The following is a 10288-nucleotide window of genomic DNA, read 5'->3' on the forward strand; positions in this document are numbered from 1 at the left end:
CCAGAGCCCGAGTGTTTATGTGGAAAATGTGAGGCCAGGAAGTTTCTCCTAATTATGATTTGGAGGTTGCCAAGTAACTATTCTTTAACAGTTGGTTTCTGTCTTTCCCACCTTCCCAGCTCCACTCATTTCCTATTTTCTTTTTTGTAGAATTTCTCTCCCTCTCTCTCTCTCTCCCTCCCAATGCTCTATTGCCAATGCCAGGGGGGAAAAAAATCACAACAGCCTTATATAATGAGCAGTTACACAAATACAGATCATTCACTTTAAGAATTACTGACAGCACATTTTAAGCCCAAGATTTCTTTTGTATTTGCTCCACTGCTTCCCCCTACCACCCACTGATCATTCCCTTCCTTCGAAAGTACTTCTGAGAAGCTTGAGGAAGGAAGAGAAGAACCAAGAACACACTTGGAAAACACAAACTCATTTTAATATCAGCCTTCATCAAATACGAACTGAAAGTATCAGGCAAGAGAAAAGAATATACAGAGGGAGAGACAGATGTATACATAGATGCCTATTATCTAATTTTTAAAAATGTACTTTGTATTGATATAACATTAATTGTAACATTTATTGTTACATATTATAATTTAAATTTAAATGTTATATATTAAATCTTCAGTAAATAGCTTGATACATATGTAAAATGTATCAAGATGCTGAGAGACATATCCTTATATTTATATAATTATCACCTAGATCAAGATATAGGACATTTCCATCACCTAGAGGTTTCCTTCATGGCCCTTCCATGCAATACATACCCCCCTCCACCAGAGATAACTACTGTTCTACCTTCTATCACCATAAATAAGTTTTATCTGCCTTACTCATTATATAAATTGAATTGTGCAGCATGTATTCTTTTATGTGGCTTCTTTCACTCAATATAATGTTTGTGAGAGTTCCACTTACATTTAACGACATGCAGTTTATTCTTTTTTATTGCTGTGTAGTATTCCACTTATGGCTATACCACAATTAATTCATTTTACTGTTCAATCATTTAATTTTGAAAGTATTATTTGCTTTGTAGGATTGTACTCTTCTCCTTCAATCAGGTACTAATTAAATGACAGTATACTCTACGCCAGTGATTTGTAGCCTCGGTTGTATATTAGAATTACTTGAATAAATTTTTACCTTACTATGGCTTTTTATTATAGCATAATGCTCATGGGGATTATGGATACCTCTTTGGGAAGACATATCTCCCCAGAATTCCTAAGAAGATTGAAGGATATATTTATTTTAATTGAGACCAGAGGATTTAAAATGTAATGGAATTATTCTATATATATAGCATAGCACAGGTATGATGATGATGACCATGATAATGATGATACTGATGATAGACATCACAGGTTGAAGCTTCCTGTATACCATGCACTGTGCTAAGCACCATACAAATGCACTAACTGGTTCACTATTGGAATCCCAGTACCTAGCACGATGGCTGGCACATAGCAGGTGCTCAAAATATATTAAGTATATTTAATTGGATCCCCACAACAATCCTTTGAAGTAGGTATCCTTATCTCTATTTTAGAGAAGAAGAAAATAGAATGTCAGACAATTTTAAATTTGCCCAAAGTTACGCAGAATAAATACGGGAAACGGAGGAATCAAGTCCAGGTTTTAAGCACCCTACTAATTAATTTATCTTTGGGTGAGATTTAAAGATATGGCATTTCTAGTGAAGGAGGGGTAAGAGTAGTGTTGATTCCAGATAGCAGTTTGAGTGACCTAGGGAGTGCAATCTTAAAGAAATTCAAACACAAGGAAAGAGTGTGGTGCTTACTTTCATTGATCATCTACTACAGGCAGAACATATTGATAACTGGTATCAGAGGGATGAGGACACCTATTAATCTTCATAACGAGCTCTTTAAGTTGGTTTGCTTATCTCTGTAAGTGATAAACTAGGCTTTGGGACATTAAGTGCCTTAATTAGTAAGTCACACAGTAAGTTGTATAGCCACAGTTCTAAACCAGGTGTCTCTAACTTCAGAGTCTATGCTCTTTTTACTGCATCCTCCTGCAAATGGGTGGAAATGGATAGAGATTTGGTATGCTCTGTTATGAGTCCTACAGAAATATCATGGAAGGTAGAAGAAAATAGAAATTGAGATATAAAAAATAACAGCTTATATTTGTTGTGAACAGATGATGTGTTAAGAGTCTACTAAGGATTTTTCATGCATCATCTAATTAGGCCTCATGACAACCTCTGAAGAACTATTTTTATTTGCACATTATAGATGAGTCACTGAGACTTAGAGAGGTCAAGTAGCTTACTCAAGATCACACTGTTATTAAATGGCAAAGCCAAGCTTAGAAGTCAAACATTTGGCTCCCAATGCATGCTCTTCACCTTTATGCCTCACTGACTGTTGAGGTAAAGACAGGAGAATAGAAACCAAGTGGACTAAAGCAAAGCCAAAGAAATGCTCTAGGATGTTGTGTGATATAGCAGAGCTTAAGCTTAGGCTTGGTGTCCAAGCCTAACCAAGCATGAACGTTAAATTTGTGTACCCACGATCATGACCAAAAGCTGAGATTTGGACTGAGGGTCCAAACAGAAAAGGCCCCTTTTTTCAGGGATCAAGTTGTTTGAAAGTAGAACTGAAACAGTATGAATACATTTTTCAAGAGAGAGTAATAACCTTAAAATGTAGAATTAGAGGAGAAACCAGCTACCCGGTTCTACCAAACAAGAGAAGGAAGGCCAGTAATAAACTAAAGAATATTTGAAGTCTAAATCAATATATTGATTGCTGGGAGGGTATTCCCTTAGGACACTTCATGGTAGTGGTGGGATGGCCTCCTGTCAGCTAACTGTGCTCTCAGACTTATTTCCATAAAGAAACACACAGAGTACCCCAGCTAAACTATCTACCGAAACACGGATTTATAATTGGAAACCTTGACGAGTAGCATTTCAAGCACTTCCGAGAGTGTATAATCTTGGGGAGCATACCATTGCCAAACATCTACCAAAAGCCCGCCTGACTAAAACAACATTTAAAATGATTTTTGGAAATAAAAATAGATTTAAAGATTAGTTCGATTTTAAAACTAATGCATCCTTCGTGGAGAAAACTCAAAAAGAGAAAAAGTATAAAGAAGAAAGGAAAGGACACTAGAGAGTCCAACACCCAGAAAGGGCAATTGTTAGTATTTTAGTAAACTTCCATCACCCGTCTATGAAAATACAGATGTACACACAATCCTGATGCCAGCTGGGGTCTTCTGTACTTTAAGACTAAAAAATATTGTCACGAACCCCTTCTCTTTGCCTTGAGGGAGAATCCATCACTCCCCCAATGATTTCTATGAACTACTGCAGGGCTGACATGCTCATAATCACCACTGGCCCTGATATCTCATGTCCCTAAATTTTGGTTCTCTAATGTGTCTCACAGCTATTCCTCTAACTCCAGTCTGGTTTAAACCGAAATGAAGAAAGTAATTTAGTAAGTAATTGAGTAAGCTACTTGACCTAGTCACATTCTGCTGACACAAGTTCTTTAGGTGTGAAACGAACAATAATAAATGACAGTTACGTGGCAATAATGCAAATAACTAAAATGCACCATGTTACTCAGTTGTTCTCTTTTCTTCCGTTCCCTCTCTTCTCTTTCCTCTACTCTCCTTTCACCCCAAATTCTTGTGCAATTATAATGCACGATAATTTACTTAGCTGTCTCCCTTGTGACTTTGTATCTTGCTAATCCAAAACCTTAGGACCTCACCTTCTTCCCCTCGCAGCTCATAAAGATTTTACTAAACAAATACAATGCTCTTCTTTTAAAAAGGAAATCCAGTGTCCACTAGTAGGATTTTATTTTTACCTCACTTTTAAAGTGACATAAATGAAATTGAAATTATTAATATTATTAATTATCTAGTTAAATGGGAGTATAGAAATTACTTTTACAATAAGTAAAATAAAAACTTTTAGTTGCCTAGAAATGTCTACTTCTTTTCAGTGTTTCCTAAAATTCCAATAAACTTTTTTAAGGAATTTAAAAAATTAGCAACTAATTGTTTTCGCTTACAAATGATGAGATAAACAGAAAAGTCTAAGTAGGAATGAGAGGATAAACTTTCAAACTATGAGGTGAAGGAACTAAGTTTAGCAAAAGATCAAGTAAAAACAAGAACAAGGGAGAGAAACTGAAAGTATTAAATTGTACAATTTTTAATTATTTCAAAGATTAATTTTGTTAAATGCATATAAATACTGTAAGGTATAAGTTTAGTAAACTAATAGAAGTTGCACGACATATTGAGAAAAAGATTAATTAACATAGAACAAAAATAACCAATAGTATATGTTTTTTGGTTAAGAGATAATAAATTTTTGCACCTTCCACAAAATATTTAAATTACACAAACTAAAGCATTTAAACCTAAAAGGAAAACTATGAGAAAATGGTTAAAAGAATAAACGAAGGAAAATATAAGATTACAAGAAGAATTTCTTATAAAAATTAGTAGTAGTCATATACCAGGAATCAAACATGAGTCCAAATTATTAAAATGTCCACATTAAAAAAGGAAAAAAAAAAGACCCATAGCATTCACAATAAAAGCATAGAAGATCACTTACTTAAAATATATGGGAAAATCTCAACTTTCCCAACTTATTGGAGATGCAAATCAAATTCGTAAAAATATATTACTAATTTTCAGCCAGAACTTTCAAAATTGATGGGTGGAACAGTGATACAGTAATAATTAGTTCAATGGGGCTGTGGTACAGCGGCAGACTGGCAAGAAATAGGACTTTTCTGTTTTTCCTCTCTTCCTAAGCTTCCTGGGTGACATCTTACCTGTGATGGGTTTTCTTCATCATTATGTAGATAGAACCAAATTGGGCATGTCCTTAAGTGCCATAAGAAGGAGTCTGGGCTTCATTCTCTAAGTAGGCAATGCGAGTCCATTCAGAGGTCATGAAGTGGAAAAAGAGCATGATTGACTCTGTATGGTTCATAGATTGAAGCAAAACAAATATGATGTCTGAGGGTATATTAATGAGATTCAGTAAATGTTCATTCTACACTTATTCATTGAGTGTCTAATATGAGCAAGGCTCCATCCTACATGCTAAGGAATAAATGTGAAGAAAATAGACAAAATCCCAACCCTTATGGGTGTTACTGTCCAGTGGAAATATTTCTGTACTCCATGGAAGAGCTTAATTAAATCAAACGAGAAACTCAAGAATCTGAAAATATTTGACTCAGTCAGAGGACCAACAATGACTTGGTGCAATCCTCTCATGTTTACAGAAAGCAAAGATGAGCCTAAGAAAGCATCAGACTTCTGTCTTGAGTTTGGCAACCATATATTCTGATATGGACTACAATGTTAGATTAGGGAATTTGCGTATAAACTTCAAGCTTGAACTTTGTATTTATCTTAGAATTTCTCATCATTGAGAAACAACTCAATGAACAGTTTTGAAAAGGTATGCAATGGTGCCCTTTTCTTACCTTAAACTCAGAGATAGGGATAGATGTAGATGTACACAGAGATAGATATCTGATTCAGATGGTAGCATAATGTTGTAAAAGACCATGCACTGATGTCAGCCAGAAAGCTTAGAAAGAGAGAACACAGAAAATGAGAGCAAAGGAACATCAATAATTTATAGCACTGCAACATAAATTGGCAATAGCAGACATCTGAGTGCCAGAAAAAGTGTACCCTGAGAATTAAAAGTTCCATTTTTAGGTTTTGTCTAAAATAAATTATTTAAACCCATTTATTTATTTAAATTATTTTATTTAATTATTGAAATTACTTAAATAGTTAATTATTGAAATCAAATAAAATTATTTAAATGGGCTTAAATAACTCATTTTATTAATCCAAGTACATTTTGCACGTTTCAAATGGCCATCTCCAACTGAATTTTCCCATGCAATTTCGAGGCCACTTGTGCATTTGTGATGATATTTGCATTGGTACTAAGAGAAGGCCAAATGATCACACAGAGCACTGATTAAATAAAGGCTTACAGTTATGCAAACAGAAAAAGTGATGAGAGAATTGAGATATCACTTGGAAATTATAGAAGAAGGTAACATTGGAATCCTAAATGTAAAATGCGTTATGCTTGTATCTGTCAGTACCACATGTGAGTTATGAGTGAATGAATGCTGAAGTTAGAGTAGTAAATACAAATGAAGAAATGTCATCATTTTTTTAGGCTGTAATCCCTAACAAATAATGATTATTAAAATTTACTACGTTATTGGAACAGAAAGGCAGTGATTTAACTGAAACAATGTGACTCCCTAAATGTCCTCTTAATCATTTTGGTATCTTTGTCCTTTTGTAATAATTTGTTTATAGAGTGATTGTCTTCATTAGACAGTGAACTCCTGTAAAGCAAGAATAATGCATTGTTTTTTAATAGCTTTATTGAGATATAATTCACATACCATAAAATTTACCTGTTTAAAGTCTACAATTCAATGGTTTGGGTATAATACTTTACTTTTTTTTTTAATTATGGTTAAATATGTGTAAATAAAATTTGCCATTTAATCCATTTTTAAGTGTACAATTCAGCAATATTAATTACACTCACGACATTGTGCAACCATCACCACTATGTATTTCCAAAATTTTTCATCACCTACCAAAACTAAATCATGAGGAAATAGAAACTCTAAATAGATCTATAACTAGTAAAGAGATTGAATCAGTAAGCAAAAATCTCCCAACAACAACAACAACAACAACAACAAGACCTGGATTGATGCCATCACTGGTGAGTTCTCACAAACATTTAAAGAAGAGTTAATACCAATCCTTCTCAAACTTTTTCAAAAAAATCAAAAGAAACAGTTTCTAATACATTTTGTAATGCCAGAATTATCCTGATACCAAAACCAGATAAAGACACTACAGGAAAAGAACATTACAGACCAATAACTCATAAAAATTGACACATAAATCCTCACTAAATATTAACAAACAAAATTCAGCAGTACATTGAAAGGAATCTACATACTATGATCGAGTAGGATTTATGCCTGGAAATCAGGGGTGGTTCAACATACAAAAATTGATTGATATTAATACATCACATTAACTGAGTGGAGGGGGGAAAAATCACCTGATCATCTCAGTATGCAGAAAAAGCATATGATAAAATTCAATACCCTTTCATGATAAGTAATACACTAAAAAAATCACTATTAGAAGGAAGTTACTTCAACATAATAAAAGTCATATATGAAAAACCCACTGCAAACATCATACTCAAAGGTAAAAAATTAAAAGCTTTTATTTTAAGATTTAGAACAAAGCAAAGATTCCCACCCTCTCCACTTGTATTCAGCAAAGTACTGGATAGTCTATCCAGAGCAATCAGGCAAGAAAAAGAAATAAAACACCTCTAAATTGGAAAGGATAAAATAAAATATTCTGTTTTTGTGATGACATAAATAGATATGTGGAAAACCCTGTAGATCACACACACACACACACACACACACACACACACACACACAAACTGTAAGAACTGATGAGTTCAGCAAAGTGGCAGGATACAAAATCAACAAACAAAAATTAATTGCATTTTTAAACAATAACAAACTACCCAAAGAGAAATTAAGAAAATAATTCTATTTATAATAGCATCAAAAAGTAAAAGTACTTAAGAATTAACTAAACCAAGGAGAAGAAAGACTTGCACAATGAAAACTACAAAACTGGAGAAGAAATGAAAAATAAATAAATAAATAAAAATGTTGGTGGGAAGTGGGAATTTACAATGATGCAGCCATGATGGAAAACAGTATGGTGGTTCTTCAAAAAATTAAAAATAGAGCTACCATATGATCCAGCATATACTTATGGGTATATACTTAAAAGAATTGACAGCAGAATCTCGAAGAGATATTTATACATTCGTGTTCATAGCAGTATTATTCCACTAGCTGAAACATGAAAGTAACCGTGTCCATCAAGAGATAAATGAATAAGGTAATAACAATAGGATATTATTCAGCCTTAAAAAGAAGGAAATTCTGACAGATGCTACTGTATAGATGAACCTTGAGGACATTATGCTAAGTGAAATAAACCAGTCACAAAAGACAAACACTGTGTGATTCCACTGATATGATGTACGTAGAGTCATCATGTTCATAGAGACAGAAAGTAGAATGGTGATTGACGAGTTAGGGGTGGGGGATGGGAGTTATTTTTTAACAGGTATAGAATTTCAGTTTTACAAGAAAAAATGTTCTGAAGATGAATGATGCTGATGGTTGCACATTACAAATGTATTTAATACCATTGAACTGTACTCTTAAAGGTGGTAAATTTTATGTTTCGTGTATTTTACCACAATTAGAAAAAAAAAAAAATACTGGAATAAGACTGCTAAATTGGATACAACACCAGTTAATTCCTACCGTATAATAAAACCATCATCTTTATGGTAATAATCCTCTCTATTGGACAAAATCATTTGTGAAATATCAGTTTTCTAGAAGTTCAGTTCTAATTTTACAAAGCCTAAATGAATGGTAAATAGCGTGTCCAGTGATAACCAGTTTCCTGTGGACAGCCTTTTGATACAATTCTTTATGTGTGATTGAAAGAACACGTGGTCACTTTTTATGCCTTATTTCCAAGCTTTGGGTGATCTTTCTTAACATGAAAAACAAAAGCAAGCACAGTCTCTACCCTGAGAGAACTATTGCCTAGTGACACAATTATCTCAACATCAAACAATCACCGAAGGAAATGTAATTAGACTGTGTCGAGCACAATGAGAGAGAGGCTATGAGCACTATGAGATTGGTCTATTCTGGAGACGCACCCCAGAGTCAGAAATCGTAATCACGATCAGGAGTTAACCAGTCAGATCCCTTTCTCTTCCCAGTCCACACATTTCCCCCAAGGCTCTGAATATCATGTATAAATAAGTCTGTTTCTTCCAAATGAGCATATCTAACTGCTCCTCTCTTCAAAAATCCAGACCCGAGAGTGCACTTAAATAGCTTATATGCTCACATTTTCATGTTCAAAGCAGAGTTCTCAGGCTGTCCCCCCAAGACTAGGGCCCCTGGTCTTTCCCATTTTCATAAGTGGTACCAATTGTTCAAATCAAAATTTTAGACAATATCCCTGATTCTTCTCTTTCCTTCCCTTCTCAGAGCAGTTATCAGTTAACATTGCCAGTTCTGCTCTCATAATATGCCAGTGAAGCATTTTTATTCTTGTTTTAAAGATGAGGACACTGGACCCCACAGAGGTCAATAAGCTGGCCCAGTAACACATATGTAAAGTTAAGAGTTACAGGGTCTCCAAGGCATGTATTTTCATCCCATTAGACTAGATCATTCCAGCTCACAGATTCAAAGTAACAAATCAGAACTCAGGAGATTATATGTAGATACCCAAAGTATAAAAATTAAAAAAAAAAGAAAGTTGAAACCACAATTTACCCTTGAAGGAGGATACAGAAAAACAAATACAACAGAACTCAAACACTCTGAGGCCATTTAGCAGCGGGGCGAATAGGAGCAAACAGACACATATTTTTAGCACATCTGGTGAGAGCTACCCTTCTCTTATAATAGCGTAATTAAGTTTGGTTCAGGCCCTGAATCTCCAAGCAAAATCTAAATTAAGTTTAGTCTCTAATCTTTAAGGTAGCAGTAAAAATGATAAGGAATTTAGGAAAGGTTTCTAACAGGTACTTAATACAAAAGAAGATTTGATGCTGAAATAGATATATTCATTCAGCAGAATTTTACTAAGTATCTAATATGTCCAGTGTGCCTAGGCAGTATTCTCGGCATGGGGGATGCAGCAGGGAAAACAAAACAAAACAAACAAACAAACAAAACTTCAAAATCCCTAACCTAACAGAGCTTAAAGTTTAGTGGCTACGAAACTTGTATAAAATTTCTAAGTGTCAGATAAATAGACTGCTTTGTACCATGCTTTCACTATTAATTTGCAGTCCTCTATATACCTTGTAAGTCTAAGCTGAACTATTTGTAGGTCAGTCAATGTGTCCTTTCTCTCCTGTTAGACCACAGGTCATGTCTTCAATTCTCACAACAGCCACCACAGCATTCAACTCAGCCTAGGGCCCCACACACAATCTGAACCCAGTCAATGTTGTGCTGGGCTCCATGACAAAAGAAAAGGAGAGATCATGTTCCACCAAGTTGCATACAGGCCTGGAAAACTCAGAGCCCATTTGGATCAAGAAAGGGAAGCCCGTGGAAGGACCAGCGCC

This window comes from Pteropus vampyrus, unplaced genomic scaffold (genome assembly GCF_000151845.1).
Source record: "Pteropus vampyrus isolate Shadow unplaced genomic scaffold, Pvam_2.0 Scaffold104, whole genome shotgun sequence".
Taxonomy (NCBI): domain Eukaryota; kingdom Metazoa; phylum Chordata; class Mammalia; order Chiroptera; family Pteropodidae; genus Pteropus; species Pteropus vampyrus.